At 54.0% G+C, this 23,205-nt stretch overlaps 1 pseudogene across 1 annotated transcript; it reads left to right on the top strand.

Annotated features, from left to right (window-relative positions):
• Positions 1 to 1,480: 1,480 nt before the first annotated feature.
• LOC144274127 (E3 ubiquitin-protein ligase TRIM11-like) lies at positions 1,481 to 14,651 on the top strand (annotated as a pseudogene). Its single transcript, XR_013347834.1, has 6 exons — positions 1,481 to 2,172; positions 3,856 to 3,951; positions 7,341 to 7,571; positions 8,062 to 8,084; positions 8,184 to 8,287; positions 14,341 to 14,651. The product of XR_013347834.1 is annotated as an E3 ubiquitin-protein ligase TRIM11-like (transcript).
• Positions 14,652 to 23,205: the final 8,554 nt, after the last annotated feature.

The following is a 23,205-nucleotide window of genomic DNA, read 5'->3' as shown; positions in this document are numbered from 1 at the left end:
ATACATGTTGAGTTTTTTTTCGATTTGCCTTCTGGCTTCTCAGTCCTTTAGGCTGCACTGAGATCACATTTTTATAGATTTTTTCTGCAACCAAGAGAACCAGAAACTTCCTTTGTTTAGGAAACAAAAGCCAAGAGTCTCACCTCGTCACATGCTTCCAGGAGCTCTGGCTTTAACAAACACACCAAATAGCCGGCAAAACCATGCTCTGAAGTGTCCCTAGTCTCTGTTTGCTAGAAGCTGGGAATGGGTGACAAGGGATGGATCACTTGATGATTGCCTGTTCTGTTCATTCCCTCTGGCGCACCTGGCATTGGCCACTGTCAGAAGACAGGATACTGGGCTAGATGGACTATCGGTCTGACCCAGTCTGGCCGTTCTTATGTTCACGAGATTCATTATAAAATCATGAATGTTGGCAACACTTTTGACACAGCGTCTCCTTTACACTGAGGCAGAGCTGTCTTAGTGTATGTCAGAATCAGGCCTTTGAAACACTGATTCCAGCTTAACCAAGTTTTTGGCCTGTGAATTTAATATCCCGAGACTTGGAAGGATTAGATTTTATCAGAAGATGTCAGTAAATATTGATTTCACTGTACACACAAACCATGGAAAAACATTTCCACTGATAATAACTGAAATTTACAAATAGGCACAGTAAGGAAAATGCTGCTTGAGAACTTACTAGAGTTTGATTTAAGGAGATTTACTTTGTATGTTTTGACAGGTGATGTTGACAATTTGTGTTTTAACAGTTACACTTTTTAACTTTTTGAATCTCCTTGTCCACTGTCACAAAATAATTATTGTCTGACTAAAATATTGTCTGACCCCTGCCCCAAATTTCACACAACTATGAATAATAATATTGACAAAAGTTGAAACTGATAAATACAAACAAATTCCTACAAATAAATATTAATCTTATCTGTCAAAATTACATATTAAACCAAATGAATTCTGCCAAGCCTAAATATCACTCCTTAAACATGCAGTTCTGTGAGCTCATCAGGACAGGGGGATGCTGATGTCCATGTGAAGCCCTAGTGACCCCCCCCACACACACACAGACACCGGCAGAGGGGGCTGATTGCAGGATCGGAGCCTTTTGGGGACATTTCTCACCAAAGCTTCCAAGGCTGGAATGTTGCCAGTGATCTGGCTCCAGCTCAGCAAACAGCCTGAGTCAGTTCCAGGAATTCCAGCTATTACCAGCAGGAGAGCGAGTTTGTGTGTGTGGTTTTTGGAGGGGGGTGGGGGGTGAGAAAACCTGGATTTGTGCTGGAAATGGGCTACCTTGATTATCATACACATTTTAAAGAGAGTGGTCACTTTGGATGGGCTATCACCAGCAGGAGAGTGAGTTTGTGTGTGGAGGGGCGGAGGGTGAGAAAACCTGGATTTGTACTAGAAATGGCTCAACTTGATGATCACTTTAGATAAGCTATTACCAGCAGGAGAGTGGGGTGGGATGAGGTATTGTTTCATGGTCTCTGTGTATATAATGTCTTCTGTAGTTTCCACAGTGTGCATCCGATGAAGTGAGCTGTAGCTCACGAAAGCTCATGCTCAGATAAATAGTCTCTAAGGTGCCACAAGTACTCCTTTTCTTTTTGCGAATACAGACTAACTCGGCTGTTACTCTGAAAACAGTTCCAGGAAGGGAAACACCCAGCTGCTGCTGCTGGAGCGGGGCATATTTCTGAGCTCAGGAAAGTGAAACTACCCCTGTTCCACTGCCCGGAGGGAACCATGGCTGCAGACAACCCCTTGGAAAGTCTCCAGGAGGAAGCGACATGTCCCGTCTGTCTGGAATATTTCACAGACCCTGTCACTCTGGAGTGTGGGCACAATTTCTGCAGAACCTGCATCGCCCAGTGCTGGGAGGGACCTGACACAGCTGCCTCCTGCCCTCAGTGCAGAGAAACTGTGCAACAGAGAAACCTCAGGCCCAACAGGCAGCTGGCAAATGTCCTAGAAATCGCCAAACAGCTGCGTTTACAGGCAGCGAAGGGAGCAGGAGAGGATGGGGTGTGTGGGGAACACCAGGAGACTCTGAAACTGTTCTGTGAAGAGGATCAAACTTCTGTCTGTGTAGTTTTCCATCTGTCCTGGGCTCACAGAGCTCACAGGGTGGTTCCCATAGAGGAGGCTTCCCAGGAGTACAAGGTAGGGAATTGCTGTCAAGTTTAATGGGTAATAACTTTGGATTTTCATTACAGGCTGATTTCACTGGAAGTTGCCTGTCACAGGTGTGACACATCACTCAGCTCTGTAAAGCCTTCATTGTATGGGAGATGCTGTAACAAAATGAATGATCTGGCAGTGTGGCAGCAGAATCAGAATATCAAGTCTTAAAAGATATTTGCTGTGGGAAACTTTTCTCTGAGATTCTGAATGCTTTTCAAACCCAGCTTCCACTGCTGAAAGAAGGGGACTTTTTACACAACGGACCGTGTTATGTTAACAATCAGTGAGGTTTAAATCACAAGAGCTGCAGACCAGTCTATGTGAGTGTGTTACCTTCAGACTACAGAACTGATCATTTAAATATCAACACTGTTAATTATTTTGTTCCCCATGTGAGAGCAGAGAGGGAGAATTGCAGCTCGGCACCATTTACTGCCAGTGACGCCTCCTTCCGGTGCTACAAGCGGGTGATGTTTGGGAGATGCCACCTCTTCTGTTCCCCCCAGTAAAGGAGGACCCGGCCCAGAGAGTCCAGCAGAGCCCAGGGGAATATTCTAGCCCCATGAGGGGACCAAGCCCCAAGAGCCCTTGGAGCCCATCAGGAACTCCATCCTGTTCTGAGCACTGCACCATCTACTGTGAACAGATCATGGTGTCTCCTTTTGGTGACTCACATGGGCAGAGCTTATTTGTGGGTGGAGCTTCAAAGAATCCAGCCACATCCCTCCCCCCAACCCCTGTGCGCCCTTTCTGATCCCTGCTCATTTATGAAGCTCTTTTTCTGATGCAAAGGCTGCTTTTCCGCCTCCTGTCTGTCACCAGCCCCTGCTGGCTCCCTCCCTCGCTGCTTCCCTGCAGCAGCACCACAGGGGTGTCAGCCAAACAGCAGCCCATGAGCTCTCAGCAGCAGCAGCAGCCTGGGCCCTTGGGCAGAGAGGAGGAGAGAACTCGAGGGCTCAGAGAAAAGAGACAGAGGGTGAAATGGGGAGATCTCTGGAGGGGACTCTGGGGGGCTGCCAGGGGTGTTGCACAGAGCGGGGCTGACGGGGCAGGAGCACGTTGCTGTGCTGTGTGAATGAATCACACGCTGTCAAAGGGGAAGGGAGCCCTGGGTTATTACAGCTCTGGAGCCGTTATAATTATGGATGGCCCATTCCCGCAGATCGAGTGTGTTCCCTGTTCCTCACTGACCTCCAGCTACATCACAGCTTCAACCTGTCCAGTTAACGGGACTGCACTGGTTCAGGTGCTCAGCTGCTGCCACATGGGCACCTGGACAGATGAGAGCACAGTAGGGTCTTGTTTCTGGCCTGGGTCTGGGGTACAGTGGAGCAAGGTGCTGTCCCAACCTCTTCACTCTCACTGACAGGAGGGATCGTTCAGACTCTTCCCAGCTATTTCCCCTCTGGCCTGTGCTCAGGGATGGGAAACTTTAGCTAAAACACAGGACTTGAGAAGTCCTGAGTGTCTGCACGAAGCAGAGCCCCCGCTCTGAGACTGGCCTCTCTTCCCCCACGAGGCCTTTGGGGCCGGCAGAGCCGAGTCTGGTGCTCGCTTCCAGGGTATTTTACTGCTCCTGTATGAAATGCCAATATGGATAGGACTGTCCACCCATCGGACAGACAGACTACTGGCTGTTTATTGCACACGATGCCCCTGCAGGTGAAACTCCAGGGAGCCCTGGGCCATCTGAGGAAGGAGCTGGAAGAGGCTCTGGCTCTGATGTTGAAAGAGGAAGAGAAAACCACAGAGTGACAGGTGGGTGTCTGGGTTTATTCCTCCCTGAGTCCTTCCCCCTGCAGCGTTCCCTGGAATGACGGGGCCGTAATGCTCCAGGATGAGGTTATGAACCTGCTCTGGTTGTTTGCTCCGTGGCACAGGCTTGGTGCCGGCCATGGGGGGTACATGCCTCCAGCGTTTGGGGAGGCCGGGCGTGAGTGCCGGAAACTCCCTGCGCCCAGATCATCACCCCGCCCAATGACGGGAGAGGGACGGAGAGGAGCAAGTGGCGGGGCCCCCCACACAGCTGACAGGCGGCAAGCGGCGAGTGCTGCGGTGTTCGGGGGAAGAGCGGGAGTGAGGGCTCCGGGCGGAGCGCAGGCAGGACTCCACAGGCGGCAGGTCTGCAGCCTGCCTCCAAAGGGAGGGGCGCTGCATCCTGTTTGGGGACGCTCAGCCTCCCTGGCCTGTGGTACCTGCCATCCAGGCTGCTGGCAGCATCAGGCTGTGTCTCTGGTGGGGATCTCAGCGCAGCAGCTCCTGTAGGCGGAGGAGGAGGGGCAGTTCCTGGCCCTTGTACAGTGGTGCAGACCCACCCCTGAGATCTCTGATGGGGCAAATTCTCCATACTGGGTGCAGTGTTTTCACTATTCCATGGATCCTGTTTCCCTCCTGCAGATGGGGAGGGTGTGTCGGCTGCTCCAGCCATCGGTTTTCAGTGGCCTCCATGACAAAGCTCTGCAGCTTCTCTGCAGCCTGGAGGAAACAGATTGTTCCTTCTCTCCCTGCACCCACAGTCCCTGCAATGAATCTGCCCAGTGCCTGGGCCAGACACTGGAGCTGGGAGCTGGGAGGAGGATTTGCCCCCATGGGTGAGGTTCAGATTCGCTCAGCTGGCTGGGCTGGGGGCACGCTGGGAGCTGAGCTCTTCTGAACATCAAACCCAGTGGTGGGTGTGGAGCTCTGTGGAAAATCTGCCCCCAGGGGTGTCTACATGGCCCCAGCAGCTAGCTGCAGGCTAGTCACTATAACACCCAGGGGTCTGGGTGGGCGTGAACAGCCCGTGCTGCTGCGGCTTCATAGCTACTAGTGCCCGAGCTCTCTCGATCAAAGCTAGCTGGGGTGTGTCTACACATGGTGCTGTCAGACCTTCATTGCAGTGTGGACACCCCGTGAGTGAGCAGAGCCAGGGGCGGGTCAGTGTAAAGCCAGGCAGCGCTCAGCCACCTCACAGCCTCTCCTGCCATCACGTGGCCACTTCATCCCAGGCACCTGCTACTGTTACTGTGACTTTACCTGTGCTCATCTCTAGCCGGTGATGAACCCATGGGACAAAATGTCCGTTCCGGTTCACCTGCCTTTTCCAGTGAAATCCCTGCAGAGCGCGTGGGTGGCGTGAGGAAGACGCCAGTAGCAGGGATGAGAGGAGAAGCCGGTGTCCCACAATTCAGATAAAAATGGCCATTTACAAGAGCTGAAATGCTCAGAGCTGGGTGCCCCTGGTTCTGCATCTGAAGCTGTATTTAGAGCCTGGCAGAAGTGGGCCCATTTCCAGAGGACAGAACCGCAGCAGCTCCCACTCCCTGCACCGGAAGCAGCTGGTGCTCAGTTCCTCAGACAATAGGGATTTAGGTGCATAACAATTAACAACCGTCTTGAATGTGTCCGGCAAAGTTCCCAGCTGGCGCCATGGAGACAGCTGCACCTTGGGACAGTCACTGGGGTGTTTCTGAAACCCTTGATTATCGCCCAGTGAGAGCGAGTTACACCCTACAGCACCAGCGGTCACAGCCCAATGATCAGTGTCACTCGGTGCAGAGTAACTGCAGCCCCAGCGACTGTGAGATGAGGCCCAGCAGGGGCGGCCAGTCACCCACTGAGAGGGTCCGTCATGGGCCTGAGCCAGGTGGGGAGTATCCCCACGGGCGGGAGCAGGGCCCGGGAGGTGACAGGCCCCCATGAAGGATGCGCTGTCCGTGTCTGATGGGGGGAGATGTTAGGGGATATGGTAATGCTGCACCACTCGAATTAGCTGTAACTCAACAGCTCCCAGGGGGCAGGAGCGGAAGGAGGCTGCAGGCCCACGGCCCTTTGCAGGGTCCAGGCCACATGCACAAAGCCTCGGGCAGGTGCCAGGAGGGGCTCCTGAGGGGGCTGGGGCTTGTCAGGGCTGTACCCGAGTTGTCTGAGTGCCCTGTGGCTGCAGCGCTCCCAAGGGTGGGGTGGGGGTTAGTCTGGGGGATGGGTCGGTGTCCAAAGCCCATTGGCAGATGGGCCCAGGGGTGCTGGAGGGCTGCGCTGGGGGCTCGGGTCAGCCGGGGCAGAGGTAGGAGGTGGACGTTACAGCACTCAAGCAGCTGCCTCTTCAGACACAGACACTGGGCATGGCCCCTCCCCCACCACACAGGTGAGCCGGACAGACAGACGGGTTAGAGCCCTGCACAGGGAAGGGGAGGGGGGTGATCACAGGGCACAAACTGGTGGGGGGAAGGGCTGGGGGCTCACATACTGGGGTTTCAGGGAGGAGGGCTCTGGGGGCAGGGGGCAGGGGCTGGGGAAGCTGCTGAAGCCCCTGGCCCTGTTGGCATCTCAGGGAGAGGAAGAGGGACTTGTCCCAACATCACTGTGGCCCGAGTCACACTGGGGGGCAGGCTCACCCCAGGGTCACCCAGCACCTCTGGGCTGAGTTGCAGGGGAGCTAGAGAGGCCAGTGCAGAGCAGCCAGCCCCTCCCCCTGCCAGGATCAGCACCGGCTCAGCATCGTTCCCACGGCTCCTTTCAGAGAGCAGGTGGGGACACAGCTGGCATCAGCAACCCACTGCTGTGTGAGCCTAGAGGGCTCCCTAAAGGCTGCGATCCCAGGGGCACTGGGCACATGGGCATGGGGCACTCGACTTGGCTGGGTGAGGCCAAAGCCAGCCCTGACAATGCCCTGTTCGCCCAACACCCATGTGAGTCCCAGGATGGCACCCAAAGGACTATTAGCACCAGCCCTAGCTCCTGAACGTTGCAGTCCTGGGAGCAGGTTGTCAAAGAAGGATCACCACCCACATCCCACGGCAATGGCTCCCCTTGGTGTCTGAGTGCCCAGCACTTGGCACCCAAATCCCGCCACAGACGCGCTGTGCAGCCCCCTGTAAATCTTTACTGTCCCCTTGATTTCTCCCCACTGCACTGTGTCCATCCCATGCCACCTGCAATAACATACTGTGTCTTTAGAAAGCACCCTAGATAACCCCACTATGGAACTGTCCATATTAACTCTGAACTAAAACAAACCCTTTATGGTACATTTCCCAAAAAAGTAAATATCCTGACAAACCTGAAACTTATCTAATATCCCCTGTTTCATGGACAGAGGCCCAGTCCGTGTAACTCAACATCTGGTTCACGTTTTCTCTGTGCCTTTCCTATTTTTCTATCTCAAGGGGAATGTGAAGAATAAGAGAGAGATGATTACAGGTGAATTTAACAAACTACACACACTGCTGAGAGAGGAGGAGCAGCTGCTTCTGCAGAGCCTGGAGGAGGAGGAGAGGGAAACTCTGCAGAGACTACAGGAAAATTTGAATAAACTCTCCCAGCAAAGCGCCTCTCTGCAGCAGCTGATCACAGAGATAGAGGAGAAGTGTCAGCAACCCATTGTAGAGCTGCTAAAGGTGAGATGGCATCAAAATTCTCCACCCATCCAGAATTATAACTCAGATCCTTGGGTCTGGATTCCAACAATTAGAGGAAATATGTTCTGTGGTTTACTGACAAACAGATCAGGCTAAGGGCTCCATGAGTTCCAAAATATCACAGTTCATGTTAGAGGGGAATTCTCCTCATGGAGATCCAGTGAGGCCGTGGGAGATTAGATGGATGATGCCAAAATGATACCGAGCTAAACCCCTCACTGCTCTGACCCCAGAACATTGGCCTCAATGCAGGTGATAAACACAGATACTGATAGGTTTTGTCCCTAGAAGGGAGAACCCTTTAGCTAAATTCCTGTCTCCCCTATATGCATGAAACAAGTGTTCAAAACAGTGAAGCCTGGAAGGGTTGATCTATTTTCTACAAGAAAGTTTGATGCCCAGAGTGAAACTCATTCAGTTCTATGCACATTGTGTTAATACAGGACATTGATTCTCTTTTTCCTTTCAGGATGTGAAAAGCACATTGAGCAGGTGTGTTTCCTATGTTCATTGCTCTTATATCCTTGGTGGTGGTTCTGGGATGACGTGTGTACAGAGCAGCTGAGTGATGATGGGACGTTTTCTTCATAGGAGTGAGAATGTGAAACTCCAGGAACCAGAAGCTGTTTCTACTGACCAGAAGAATGTGTATAAAATTTCCCCTGATGTGAGGGAAGCGCTGGAGAGATTCGTAGGTGAATGATGTCTACTGGGACATTCAGCTGTATTGTGCCTGGGGATCTGGACAGAGCCTGGGACCCCAGGACACGCTTGCATCCAGCTGACAGGCTTGGAGCTGTGTGAGAGCTGGAGGCTGATGCGCTGAGTGCTGGGCAGTTTGCCTGCTACTTACAGCCACCTGCTGGTACTTGCCCAGGTGTCTGACCAGGCCCCATCACTGTGACATCCTGACCCCTCTGTGGCTGAGTTAATGGGTGTCCCTGAGCCAGGTGCTGTGAGGCCTGGACTGGGCCCATTGTGCTGGGAGCTGCACAGACTGGTAAAGGATGATGTGTCCTGGGATATGTGAGGGCTGCGTTGTGTGGCCACCATTCAGCTCTCCCCCACCCCCATTAGCCAAGGCTGGCTGAGCTTTCTGAGCTGGAGGAAGGGCTGGTCTGGCTCCTGCAGTCTGTTCTGGGCCGTGTGTTACTGGGTAACAAACTGAATCCTACGGGCCCCATGTCTGCTCTGAGCACAGCCCAGTGTGAGGTTGGGTCAGTGGTTTGCTGCTCAGTGAATGAGATTCACTCACAAGAATGTGACCCTGTCACAGTGTCTGAGCGTGAGCTGCCCCCATCCAAACCCCTCCCCACAACCCCAGCGCGGAGACTGGGGGCAAAGGCACAAACCTGACAGTGAAGTGGGACAGAAAAGAAGCTAAGGCCGAGGAGAGGGGGAGTGGGAAGGTTCAGTGAGCTCAGTCTCTGATAGTTGAACTGACCCTTTCATCCTACCCCCGCCCTCCCCTCTTCCCACCCACCCCCCAGCAGGGGCAGTCGAAGGGGCCAAGCTGGGTGTGTCTGTCCCGGCCGATGGAGGCTGCGCAGTGGGTGCCGGCTGCAGGGCCAGGATCTCAGGGCTCCGGGGAGCAGGAACCCCAGGCTGTGGGGGAAGCAGCTTCCTCTCTGTGGCTGGCTGGAGCCAGCACATCCCTGCTCCTCTGCCCCCTCGCTGCCCCCAGCCCAGCCCAGTCTGTGCCCACCGGACCCTGAACACGGCTGGGCTCTGGGCCATTCCACAGCCCTGGCCCCTGAGCCTGTGGGGATCCTGAGCCAGTCACCTCCGTGCCTCCTTCTAGGGGATCAGCAGCCCCTGGGGAGCCTCCTGTCACCCCCCAGAAACCCCGTCCTGGGCAGGGCCCCAGGCCCTGAGTCACTCGCTGGCTGCTCCCGGCTGGCCAGGCCCAGGGTCTCCAGCAGGGCCCTTGGTGCCGGCCCCGCACTGGCTGCCAGAGCTCCCAGCCCCTGGCCCAGCCCGGCCTGTTGTCCCAGCGCCGACCCCTCCTCTGCGTGGGGGGGGACCCTGCTGCTCTCAATGGCTGAGCCCCCCCTCTGCCGCGGCCTCTGGTGCTGCGCTCGCAGGCTCAGCCCGTGCCAGGGCCAATGCGGCGCTGCTGGGGCTGCTCCTCCCCCGGCACCTGGGTTCTCTGGGTCTGGGCAAGTGGCCGGGCGAGTGGGCAGGGACCTGCTCAGAGACATGCGCCCTGTGCTGCCCCCAGAGGGCAGAGACCAGCCAGGGCCGGGCAGCAAAGCGCCACCGCGCTGGGATTAACCCTTTCCTGCCACCCACCCCAGCAGCCCCGGCCGGTCACTGCCGCTCGACTGCCCGCGCTCTGACCCCAGGGACCCGGGTCCAGCAGCCGAGGGAGTCGCTGGGTGAATGTGTGGGGCAGAGTAACCAGGGCTCCCTGCACCCCAGGGTCCCCGTGTGCAATGGGGAAGGCCCCGTGCTGTCGTGCAGCCCTTAGGGGCTGGGCAGTGAGTGTTTTCATTCGTATAGTGCTCCCGAGTGAGCCAGGCACTGCAGAGACAGAACAAGGGGCTGCCAGCCCCATAGGGATCCTGGTCTGAGTGCAGACAAGGCCCAGCAAGGGCAGCAGCAAACATTGGGGGAGGGGGTACAAGGCTCCCATTGTGGGTACAGCCACTCCCTGAGCCCACCCTGTGCCTGTCTTCTGGGTGTGGTAGACAGTATTGTAGTGACCCAGATGGCTCCATACTGGGCTCTGGGTCACCGCTAGGGAACAGGACAGGGCAGAGGCAGCCTGAGGACGGGGAGAGCTGGAAGTTGTGGGGGAGCGGGAGCAGCCTGGGAGCTGGGACAGGTGTGGAAGTTTAGTGTGGAAGCCAGGGGGGTGGCCCAAAACCCTGTGCTGTGTTTGCTCCAGGTTCCCACTCTGTGATGCAGGCTCAGTTGGGGTCAGATGCTGTGGTGAGGGGCCAACCTAGACAGACTGAAGATAGCGAGGCTCTGTCTGCATGGGGAAGGGGCAGCAGTTCTGTTAAATGGCTTCCAGTTTTGTAGACTCATCATGGGGACGCGCCCTCAGGTACCACCCTCAGCTGTTTCAGGGTGTCTTGGCAAGCATCTTGCCTCAGTTTACCATTTTCAGCACTCCTTAAATTTGTCTTACAGTCAAAAAGATCTGAGAGAAATATCCCCTCCTGGGGCCTGCTCTGAGTCCAAGTAAACCCCAAAATAAAATCTTTTCCTTCACTCTGCTCCAGCCTCCAGCTCTCACTCAAGCTCCTTACTGTCCTCAAGACAGGAGTCCTCAGCCCTCCTTCCCGGAGCTGGGGTCATTTCAGACTGTGCCTTTATTCTCTGAGTCCACTTTCTCCAGCCAGGGGCAGCTCTCCAGGGCTCTGTCCTGCTACAGCTGCTGCTGTCCTTGTCATCTCTGGCACCTCCTCCCTCTTAAGGGAGCTCCTCTATCTAGGACAGTGGTCCCCAGACTTTTTTGGTCATGCCCTCCCTTACCTGGTTTGTGCCCCCACCCCAGGAGCTGCGGTCGGGAGCTGCAGTCAGGAGTTGGGCCAGGAACAGGGCTGCAACTGGGTCCAGGAGCCGCGGGCTTCAGCTGGGAGTGGAAGCACGGTTGGGGCTGGAGCTGCAGCTGGGGTTTAGGTTGGGGCCAGAGTAGAGCTGGGGGCAGAGCAGGGCTGGGTGGCATTCCCTTCCCACCACCCATGGGGGCTGGTCCAGGCCCTGCCATGCCCCCCAAATGTTCCTCCACACCCTCTATTGGGGCACAACCCAGAGTTTGGGGACCACTGCTCTAGGAGCACCCCTTCCGGGCTCCTTGCTCTGGTGAACTCTCCTGGGAGCTCCTCTCCTCAGCAGCTTCCTATCCCTTGGATCCCTTCAGCTGAGCCCTGGTAACCCTTTATCAGGCTCATTAGCTATTTAGCTGCCAACTAGCCACCTAGGGATTTAATTACTTCCAGGTTGGTCTGGGTTGGCTGGTTCTCCCTTCCAGGAGCCTGTCAGAGGTAGCCTCTCCCTAACTCCTGTAAAAGGGCCAGCCCTCTTGACACATTCCCACTCTTCCCCCCGACCCCTGAGAGCCAACCTGTATTCAAAGGTCGGCTTGACCATGGCTGACACTTGGTTATGTTCTGCAGCTGGGGTGAGGTGGGGGGTACTTCCTGCCCTGCTGCCACAAGGAAATCTGCAAGGCCCTTGGCCATAATTTTATTCTCGTCAGTGAAGTATGAAGAGACCAGGAGTTTGATTCCCCAAGTCTCTATGTAGCACATGTCATGGGTAAAATCCCCCATAGTCTTCAGCATGTCATAGTTCAGAAGAACTCGTTGGCCATAGCAGAGGTAGTCGATAGCGCTGGGCTTTCATCATTGGTGTGGTGGTCCTGTAGCAGATATGGGCTGGCTACAGAGCTTCCCTCTCAGCCAGATACACACCAGAAGTGTTCATCACAAAATCCTTTAATTTTCTACCAACTATGGCTAAGGTCAGCTTAAATATCGTATTTTTTACCCAGCGCTACCTCGTGGTTGAACATCATAATACAGTTTAGCGTTCCATTACATCTCCCCCTTTAAGTTCTACATTCCTACCATTTATAATGTTTACATTATCGCACTGTCTTTGAAGTTCAGTGTGGATCAGTCTGGTAGGTGTCTCTGAATGGTACTGGTCTTCTAATTACATCACCCGAACAGGTAACAGCTTGGTCATCTGGCTGTCCATTAGTTCCATCGACTGACTGTGGTCAGTCTGGAATCCTTGAGTCATCTTTTTGTTCTGCATCCACCATCTGTAGAGTTTGCTCAGTTGATTGTTCTTTCTGAGGAACAAACTGTAGATGTTGACAGTTTCTGTTGAACTCTCCTCTCTCGGTCTTGATCACATACAATCAGTGTGTTGAATTCTTTTTCTTTACAACAGCTGGAGTATTCCATTCTTTTTCTCCATCCAGTTTGACACAAACATGGTCACCAGGTTCTAGGCCTGATAGTTTTCAAAGTGATATCTGTTGTAAAAGTGTTCGTAAACTTTTTTTCTCCTTTTTATTCGATTTGGCTATTCTCTACGTGTCTGACAACTTTGGAGAAGTTGGGAGGGTAGTTCTGAATCATCTTCCCATCAGGAGTTGTGCTGCACTATATCCAGTAGCTGCTGTTGGGGTTGATCTATAACTCAGTAGAGCAAAGAATGGATCTTCCTGCTGAAGGCTATTCTTGGCTGTCTGTACAGCTCTCAGCATCTCCATTCGCTTGTGAGTAATATGGGCTTCTAGTAATATAAGGAAAATCATATTTTGTTGAGATAAATAAAATTCTACTTCTATGAATTGTGGTCCATGCTCTGTCACAAGGTCTTCTGGAACCCCGAAATGCCCAAAAGTGCACTTCACTTGCTCTGTAACATTCTGGTCTGTTATGTCTTTCAAGTACACTCTTTCTACATACCTGGAAAAATACTCCACGACTACCAGGTAAAGATGTCCCGTGAATTCACATAACTCTGCAGCTAGTCTCTTCCAAGGTCTCTTTCATTCAGACTAGTTCCTTGTTAGTGTCACTGATTACGACTGGCCGTATCTTTTTCCTCGCAGCCTTCAGTAAAAGAGCTATGGGAGCCCGTGGGGAAATTTTTCTACCCAAGGCAAATTTAACAGCAGCTCTGGAGTGTTTCATAGCTGATGTCCTGAGCCTGCCCTGCCCGTAACTGTGCATTTCTGGAGGTGTTGACAGTAACTCACTGCAAGTCACTGGGATTTCGGCTCTTAAGTTGAAGTCAAGCTGCATGTAATTTGGGGGGTAATAGTTTATTTGCTGCAAAATTATATTTCGGGTCGACAGAAACGATTCGCGAATCCATGTTGAGTTTGCTGACAAGTTTCAATGAACAGAAAGGTGCCGCCGCTTCCCTTCCAGCCTTTAGCCCTGTGGCTGGGCCCTCAGCGGGGAGCCCCTGGTTCCATCCCCCCGTGGGATGTGGGGCAGGAACTGGAATATGGGTTCCCCCCCGAGGTTAGGGCTGGAACCACTGGGCTCCAGGTGTCTGGTGTGGGGCTCCCTCAATCTCTCTTGCTGAAGACACCCTGTATGTCTAAACACTGCCATGGGCATGGGCCAGAGCGTGGGAGTGAGACTGATTCTGCAGCCCAGTGGCTTGGGCCCCTGCTGGGAGCCCAGAGTCCAGCTCCCCTGCTCCAGTGACCCTGTAATTATTGATCCATAACCCCAGTGAGGGGAGGGGCTCTGGCCCCTGGCACAGCAGTGTCTCAGCCATGTCGGTGCCCCACTGCAAACCCCGAGTGCAGACGCACTGCACGGGTGTGAACTGGAACTGGCCCCTGGCGCAGCTTCTCCCAGATGGAGTGGGCAGCAAGTGGGGAAATGTTCCCTCCCCTCCCCACTGCCCCAGCCTCATTAGCAATGGCCCCTAATCCCCCCAGCACCCCTCAACTGCCATCCCCCCACTACCCTGCCCATGCCCTAACATGGAGAGTCCCAGCTGCGCCCCGTGGGTCAGGGCTGCTGGGACTCTCCACTGTGGACTGTTGATCTCAATGTATTGCCAGGCTCTTCATGGTTTTGGTTATAAGGATCTCATTATCTCATTCCCGCTGCTCTGAGTGGTGCCCATGTGCGCACGACCCAGCTCAGCTCTTCCTGTATCCCAGGAACGTCTTCATCTTCTGGGATCCTCATGGCAGCAGTGGGATGATTTAACGGAGCCCCTTAGTCATGGGGCCTTTCTCTCGCTTTTGTTTCAGAGCCAGCGTCCTGGAATCGTCTCCTGGTGCGTGGAGTGGTGGCAGTGGTGGGGGTGCTAGTCTCACTATACCGATGTGGGGTTTGGAAAGGTAGAGGGAAAGTGTTTGCCTACTCGCAACTCGTCGTCAGGAAGCTGCTGACTCATCCCTCCCCGCAGCCTGGAAGTCGGCAGGATTCCCAGGAATCTGAGCTCCCTGCAGTGTGTGACAGGGACGGGGACCAGACCCAGGGAACCAGAAACAGGAATCGAGACCCAGCCCTGGAGAATGATGAAGGAGACCTGTTTGCGAATTCGTATCCGGTCTGCTGAATTGTTCACGTCCAGAACCTCCCCACAGTTCTTAAAAAGTCGAAGCATTTCGTTTAGACTCTTTCCAAACAAACCATTTTGATTTTTCAGTTTGAAACAATTTTTTGTTTAAAAATGTCCTTCAATTTTATTTTAAAAATTCAAAAAGTTACAACCCTTGAAATGTTCCTGGGTCTTTTTGTTTGTTTTTTTTTAAAGCTTTTTGGTTCATCAAAAATTTGGAAAAATGTTAGTTTTGTTCAACCTGAAACCGTTTTTTTCCATCTCTTTTTTGGAATTGTCAGGAACCAAAAAATTCTGTTTGCCCAGCTCGAGGGGCGGGTGAGGATTTTGGCGGTTATATTGTGGGTCTCTAAGTCTCCTTGTTGCTCAAAGTTTTCTTACTGCAACAAATTAATTTGGGATGAGGGAAGGATGGGCAAAAGCTTCCTAAAAGTGGTGGGGGCTGCTGGCACCCAAACTGTTGCCCAGCCCCTGTGCCACCCCTTCTCCTCAAGGACCTGCCCCCTCAAACAGCCCCTTTCCCTGAGGCCCCCCTCACACCGCCTTTCTCCCTGACCTCCCACTTCAAGCCACCCCTTGTCCCCAAAACAGTGCCCCCCCACTCCCTTCTCTCCCCCATCATCCAGTCGCTCACACTTATGGCCAGTAAAAAGTGGTGAGCCCTGGTCTCCCCTGTTCCGGGACCCCTGGGTGAGAGTGGGAGAGGATGAAGAACTCCTTTCAAATATAACTCCCCCCCACCTCAAAACAGCACAATTTGCCAGCAACAGCAAAACATGCACCTAACCAACCCGGGCCAGTCACACTGTGTTGTGTGTGACATTCCCGTCCTGGGGCGATTTATGTCTTTGAGAATATGAACCCTGCAGGCATGGGTGTTTCTCTGCGTAATGTGACCTCAGTGCTCCTCATGAGAGCCATTGTTTGTAAATGTTTCAGTAGCAGACATATTTATCATTCATGTACAGACAGACATTTATTCACAATTAGAACTGGTCAAAAATAGCGAGGGTGGAGAGGTTCATGAAAATTGAAGAAGAAACCACTCCCCCCCCCGCATATACTTCAAACTTATTTGGAAATGTTTTTAATTATCAAATTTTTGTTTCGTTTTGGTGGGAAAAACTCCATGTTCTCTCTGAAGTGGGCAGAGAAATCCAAAATGTTTTTTTTAAAGAGGGAACTTTTTTCAAATGATCAATGTAATCCAAAGTGGCATTTTTAGTTCAAAGGTTGCATTGTCAGTCTAAAACACTTTTGAACCAGCTCTGTTACTGTATAACAAGATGAGTTTATTTTTCATGATGCATTGTTTGGGCCAGGTTCCCAGTGGCATTTCAGTTTTTCCACAGCTCTTCTCTTCTTGCGTCCGCACCTCTCATAAACTGTGGCCTTAATCTTGGGCCTGGAAACACTTACGTGCATGTTTCACTTTAATTACTGCTGTGAATAATTCCATTTCAATGGGACAACTCTGAGGCCCTATATCGGTGTAACTATGTCATTTCTTTAATTTTCTTTCTTTTATATGTGAAAGTTCTTGAGAGGTTAAAGCAGGTAAAATACATGAACAGGTTCGGACAGTCCGAGTTTGTCAGTGCAAAGTGACAGCAGAGATGTGGGATCTGCTAGTTTTCCATAAGTCTCTCAGGGTTACCCAGGATAACTTTGGGGATCTCTGTCTCTCATCGGGAATGTTCCCTGAAAGTGTCCAAACAGCTCAGAAATACAGAACCATTCCCTGGATCCATTCTTATAGCTGTCTTCCCCGGAAAGCAGTCTGGCAAGTGTTCCTGTCAGCTCATTGCTAAGTTATCTGTCAAAACACTAGAGTTTTCAGGTGCCTAAGTAGCCCCTGGAATCAGGGTGAAATTATCCTCCCCGCCACCACCAAAATTGGAAATGGTGCCCCTGAGTGCACGGTACCCTACCGTGCTTCCCCCATAGGAACTGCATGAACAGGCAACTCTGCAAGTTATCTGCATGCCTCTGCAAGTCACCCCCATGCCTCTCCATTTCCTTGGCCACATGTATCCTGTCCCCATGCTGGCAGCTAATCCAGAAAAAGAGGGAAAGAGCTCACCACTGCGACCACCTGAGGGAGGTGTTGGGTTGAGATCAGCTGGTCAAAGCAGGCAATAGGGACAGAATCGGAGACTTGAAGCTCCTCGAGTGACCTCTGCCCTTTCTAGACCTGCCCTTCAATCAGACACAGCGATTGTAAAGTTGAATGTGGTAGTAACTAGACCCATTTGAAACCCTTCACCACACAAGACAAAGCCCGTAGGATTCATCGTGAACCATTTATTTCCCCTCCCCTGGCTCCCTGCAGCCACCAGCCACCCTGGAGCTTTCCCTCGTCTCTCCCAGGCTGGGCTCACTTGATCACAGGAGCTCAGCGGATGGTCCAGCTTTGCTCTTTTGCTTCCATTCTTCCCGTCTTTGGGTGGCTGTATTTGCAGCTGAGCAGCCTGATGGAAACACTGAGTCCTCTGTCTCGGCAGCCAGGCCCAGCCGCCAAAGCCAAAGACTCCCTGAGAACAGGGGGAGGTTCGCCTAAACTCTCAGGAGTGGAGGCTGGGCCCATAGGGTAGGGTTACCATATTTGAACTTTCAAAAAAGAGGACACTCCGAGGGTGGGGGGGAGTGGTAGCCCTGCCACCTATCTACTCCCTCCCACTTCCTGCCCCCTGACTGCCCCCTACAGAACCGCCAACCCATCCAACCCCCCTGCTCCTTGTCCCCTGATTGCCCCCTCCCAGGACCCTGCCCCCTATCTAAGCCTTCCTTCTCCCTGTCTCAACTGCCCCCTCCTTAGACTCCTCCACCCTAACTGCCCCCCTTGAACTCCACCCCCTACCTGTCCCCTGACTGCCCTGCCCCCTATCCGCACCCCCGCCCCCTGACAGACTCCCGGCTCTCCCACACCTATCCAACCACTCCCTGTCCCCTGACTGCCCCCGCAGAACCCCCAACACATCTAATCCCCCCTGTTCCCTGCCCCTGATTCCCCCCCCGAACCTCCGCCCCATCCAACACCCCCGCTCTCTGTTCCTTGACTCCCCCGACCCCTCTTCATATGCCCACCCCCTGACAGGCTCCCCCCAGAGCCCCTCACCCATCCAACCCCTCCTGCTCCCTGTCTCCTGACTGTCCCTTGGGACCCCATGCCCCTTCTCCAGCCCCCCCGGCCCACGTACCCTGCTGCTCAGAGCAGTGTGTCTGGGGTGCGGAGCCAGACACAGTGCCGTGCTCCCCTGCAGAGTGCGCAGCTCCCCCCCCTCCCCCAGAGTGCTGCATTAGGAGGGAAATCCTCGACCTTTACAGAATTTTACAAATTCCTCCCGGAGGGCGATTTAGAACCCAAAAAGCCGGACGTGTCCGGGAAACTCCGGACGCATGGTAACCCGACCACAGGGACTCCAGGATCTGCAGCTGCTGCCACCTGTATGGTGAATCCTTCAACTCATCACCAAACAGCTCTTCCCCATTCTGCAGCCTGGCCCCATGGTCTGACCGTGCAGGAGAACAGAAACCCTTTGGGACAGCAGGAGAGTCTCCTCAATGCCGCACTCTTCGCTTGGCTTCCCGCGGTCACCAGGAAACACGACTACCCTGCCCCCAGGAGTCTCTCAAGGAGCTGCCAGCGCAGTCACTGGGCACCCACTCGTAATGGTCTCGGGCAGTGGCATTGCAGAGGGAGCTGAGCAGACCGTCCCTTCTGTGACTTCCTGAATTGCTGCCAGGACGGATTCTCCTCTGCGCTAGGGAGAGTCCCCGAGGAAAAGAAGCTGTGGTGGGGGAGGGGGCAAGACAAGCACTCCCCCTGAGCCCTTGACTAGCAGGCAAGCAGGACTCTGGGAGTCAAGGCATTGGTGTGTCTTGCTGGGAGAGCAGAGCTGGAGAGCAGAAAAGGGCATTGGAGGAATTGTAGAAAAGTCAGTGTCATGGCCGGGTCATGGGCAGCCAGACCTAGTGGTCAGAGGCAGAGTCCACACTCACAAGACAGGAGTCGAGAGTCAGCTGGGTGAGGACACTGGAAGAGCAGAAGCAAAAGACCAAATTGTGTTCAGAACCTCAAGTCAGGTGAGTCACCCTGAGTCCAGATGCCAGGAAATCAAGCCTGGGGAGTGGGAGCAGGAACAGCCAACACACGGTCCAGAGCCGGGGAGGAGCTCAGCAGTTCAGACAGCTTCTTCTTCCTGCTGCTGGTTTAAGGAGGTCCCGGGGGCCGATTAGCTGCTCTGGGACTCTGCCAATAGGAGCCTCAAACTGGGTCTGGACTTCGTCAGTCCTAGATAAGCAGTTTTTCGTAGGCTTCCAGGTGGCGTGCTGGAGGGTGGCTGCTCCCAGGAACCCGGCAGACCCGGGTTAATGACCCATGGGTCAGGACAGTGAGTGATCTCTCCCCGCTCAAACCTCCTGCACGAAACAGTCTCCAGGGTCCCGGATGCATCCTCTGAGAAGAAAAAAACACAGACATGAGGACAAATAGGCTATGGAACAGGAGCCCCCTCTTTCTTGCAACAGCCCCAAGTGTCCAGAAGAGTGGACGGTTCTTACCTCCAGGAGATGCCTGGGATCTTCCATCTAAGCCTCAAGGGGACCCCTGTTGCTTGGTCTGACAGGAGGAGATCATCTGTCCCCACTGCTCCCTGCGCTGGGCTGGCTGCAGCACACATCTGTGTAAGAGGCTGGGCCAGAGAGATGTTACAATCAGGGTCCAGGCACCCCAGAAGGAGAACAGAGGGTCTGAAACCAGAAGACGAAGCAATCAAATCAGCGGATTGGACAGAGAAGTTTTCTACCCTACAGGGACATCAAAGAAGGTCTCTTAGGAAAGCTGAGATGTTAGTCTGGAAACTGCTAAGGCAAAGATTGTGACTTGTTAAGATTCAGTTTTAGTCACTACGAAGTGTGTTGTGTTTTGTTTGTCTCTTTGAAATGTGTCTCCTTCTCTTGCTTAGTATCACTTAAATCTCTTCTTTGTTACTATGCTTCCCAAACCACCTCAGTGTTGTGTGTTCCAGTGAAGTGTGAGTCTCCAGCCTACCCAACAGGCTGAGCTGTGCCCTGTCTCTCTGAAGGTAGCGAATAATTTCTGAGCGGTGCTGGGCCCAGAGTCCAAGGGCAGTTCACCAGGCATCTCGTGGGAAGCCCAAAGAGACCAAAGGAGCAGGAGAGATTCCGGCCCCACTGACCCATGGGAACTTCCCACAGAAGACCCTACACAGGGCTCTAGACACAGCCACTTTGGGTGTGTACCAGAGTTCACTCACCGCTAGACGCTGGCCAGGCCTCGTGTCATTGCTTTCTCGCTGGGCTAGCAACCCCGCTCATACTCACTCTTGTAGTTTGTTGGCTGGGAACTCAGCCCTCCAACCAGGTGACTGTCCTTTACTCCACTCCTTCCTGGCTCGTGCTCCTTGCAAACAAAGTCCCAAAATGTCTTGAACAGAAACAAGGCCTTCCACCCTCATGGGGAGTTCTTCCTCAGCCTGATTTCGGTTCGGCCTGCCCTTCTTGGGTTTCTATGGTCTTCTATGTCCCCTTCCTTAGGGACGGTGAGAGAAGCAAGTCCTACCCTGGACTCCAAGGTTTGGCTCAAGGCCGTCGACTGAACAGCTCGCTCTGCTTCTGGACTTTTGCTGCTGTTTTCCCTTGTTTCCTCTCAGGTGGGGCTCACTTGGTCATCAGTTTGGCCTAGCCCCAGGCTAGGCAGCCATAGGCCAAGCTACCCTGTTAGATACCCTCCTCCTTCAAATCCGGTCCAGCCCGGCTGACAGGTTTGCTGAGGGGATGGTGAAACCCCATTGCTGATCAGAAGGAGGTCAGAGTCTGTTCTCTAGGAGCTGAAGGTCCGTTCGTCCTGCTGCGGGAAGTGGAGCTGGAGAGCGGAGATGTAAGGTGAAAGAGACTGCATGATGGAGTTGGAGACTGAGGGACGGGAGCCTCCTCCCAGAAACGCTCCCAGGAGAACAGGTTTGAGGAGGAGTTCTCTGGGGAGCCTCTTGCTTGGAAAAAAACAAGGGTGGCACATTGATGAAGATGTCTCTGTCCCAGGGATGGGGGAAGCTCCCAGCCAGGCTATGCAGCAGGGATCCCATTTCTCCCCCAAGAAACCCATTTTGCCCAAAGAAGTCAATGGCTCTTACCTCCAAGAGGGAGCGGGCTCTTCCCTCTCAGCCTCTTTGAGAACTACCACTGCTTGGTTTCCTAGGACAAGGGACCTGTCCCCACTGCTCCCTGAGGTGCTTCAGCTTCTGACTGCACCCATCTGGGAGGCTGTCACACATGCCAGGGCCTAGAAGACATGCGGGGAGGAGGCTCCTCTTCATGTCAGACTCTGAGAGCCCAGAGAAGGGCCAAAGGAAGAATAAAGGGCAGGAGATGAAGCTAGCCCGGAGCCTCTGTCCCATCCTCACCTCCTCAAATGTGGAGCTTCCTGAGCTTCAGTTGGGCAGACAGTCTGTAGCCCTGACACAAAGGTCCTTCTGCGCCATATGGGGCAGGAAGATCTCTGCCTGGGAGCACGGGAAATGGGATGGGGGCGAGTTCAAGGAAAGAGGGGAGGGATATGGGTGTGAGGGAAAGAGCTCCTGCCCCAGATGAAGGAATTCGGGGGGCCGCGTGAAGGACACAGCTCCACAGAGAGGGGAGAGAGTTCCTTTGAGTGCCAGGGGCCTCCATTTCTGCTTCCACTAGTCCCCCATTTACAGTGAGACAGAGCAGTACCTGCAGCAGGGAGCGGGACTTGCTGAACAGGGAGGGGAACCTTGAAGAGCATCAGATGAGCCACAGCCCTTGCAGCGCCTCGGGCATCTGGTGCAAGTGCCGAATTATGTGAAGCTGGCACATGACCTTGGCTGTGACATCCTCATGCTGCAGGGGAACAAGAACATGTCAGAGACTGAGACACTCCCCAGGAATCAGGGAGGATTAAGGGCACCTGGAACCAGCACCATCATTTCCACCCAGCAGCTGCTCATGTCTGAGTGGCAGATTCACCCTCCTGAGCCCCAGGATGGAGGCTTGCTGTCCTCTCTAGTGACCTTCAGTGCCAACCCCCCTCCTTGTAGGGTGAGCTCCTGCCACTTCCCCATCAGTGCCCCTGACAGCTGTTCCACCTCCAACCCACCTGGGGACACCGCTGAAGTTCGGAGAACCCTCTCCTCCACCCCTACCTCCATCCCCACCCAGGTAGGGCAGGGAGGGGGCTCTAGAAGGCTGGCGGTGGGAGGGAGGGATTCTGGCAGCAGTGAAGTGGGATGGGGAGAGCTTGAGACCTTTCCCCAAGACACCCCAGTGACAAAAGCTGAAACCACAGGATGGCAGCCCTGGTGAATGGGGCAGGTCAGCAGCCCCTGACGACTGAATCCTCCCAATCTCTCAAGAGCGGGTCCAGCCCTACCAGCAGCAAGACCAGCTTTCCATGCCCATGTGCCTCAGTCAGTCACCATCACCAGTCAGTCCTTGGCCTCCCAGGATGCCAAGGATGGGAGCAACTCTCGATGGTGGCTCAGGTGACATGGACACTAGGCCATGGGGAAATGGGTGCAGCTCTGTGGGGCAGGAAAGGTTCCCAGAGGGCACTTAGGGGACTCTCCTGTCCTTCCCAGGAGTGATAGCAGAGCACCACATCCTAAGAACAGAAGTCCATGAAGGCCAGAAGTCCCCACTAGGCTCCTTGCTACCAGGCCAGCGAATGGCGAGAGGATGGGAATGAGGCCCTGGGCCCCACCCCAAGCTTCTGAGTCGATTGCAGCTGCTTACCGTGTCCCCCATCAGTTGCTGGGCTTCCCCCAGGAGGGAGTAGACCAGCACCAGCCCAGCCTGGCTGACACGCAGCAGGGGGTCGTGGATGCCCAGCAATGCTGTCTGCACGAAGGATCTTCTCTGCCCGACGGAGAAGAATTTTCCAAAGACCTAAAACCAAGAGGACATGAGGCTTGAGCAGATTGCCCAGAGCCAGCCTCCAAGTCCTGGCAGTACAATGGCGTCTAGTGCCCCAAAGGGCGGGGAAGAGAGCTGCTGTGGCCAAGGCAGTTCATTCCCCAGGAGGCTTTCAGGGTCCCAGGGCTCAGGGAAGCCCCTTTATTAAAAGGTGGCAGATGCTGAGGGACCAAAGCCTCCAGTGGCTCTTTCAGGAAGGCAATTTATGGCAGGGGCCAGGATGGGCTGGAAATGGATCTCTAATGTGTGTGAGCAGGCCCACTCTGCTGTGCAGGGCACAGAGACGACAGGGGACCCTGTCCTGGTTCCAGCAGAGAGATCTCCTGCACCTCAGTGGCTAGAGGAGTGTGCGTGTACTGTTGTGGAGGGAGGGGGTTGGAGCTGACAGACCAAAGGTCTCTTCCCTCAGCTAAGTGATTTCTCTAGTTGCTGGCTATGGCCTCTGCAGCTCCTTGGTTTCTTCACATGGAATCCAACCTGCAGCCTGACAAGGACAAGGAGACTCATGGCCCAGGCCCCATCCCAGACGCTCCTCGCTCCTCGGAGACTTTTCTTCCGCTGCAGCAATTCAGCTTGTGGGAGGCGGGACAAGCTCACA

The sequence above is a fragment of the Eretmochelys imbricata genome, chromosome 14, assembly GCF_965152235.1.
Source record: "Eretmochelys imbricata isolate rEreImb1 chromosome 14, rEreImb1.hap1, whole genome shotgun sequence".
Taxonomy (NCBI): Eukaryota; Metazoa; Chordata; order Testudines; family Cheloniidae; genus Eretmochelys; species Eretmochelys imbricata.
The sequence above is the reverse complement of the archived record's forward strand: the minus strand, read 5'-3'. Positions and strand labels throughout refer to the sequence as shown.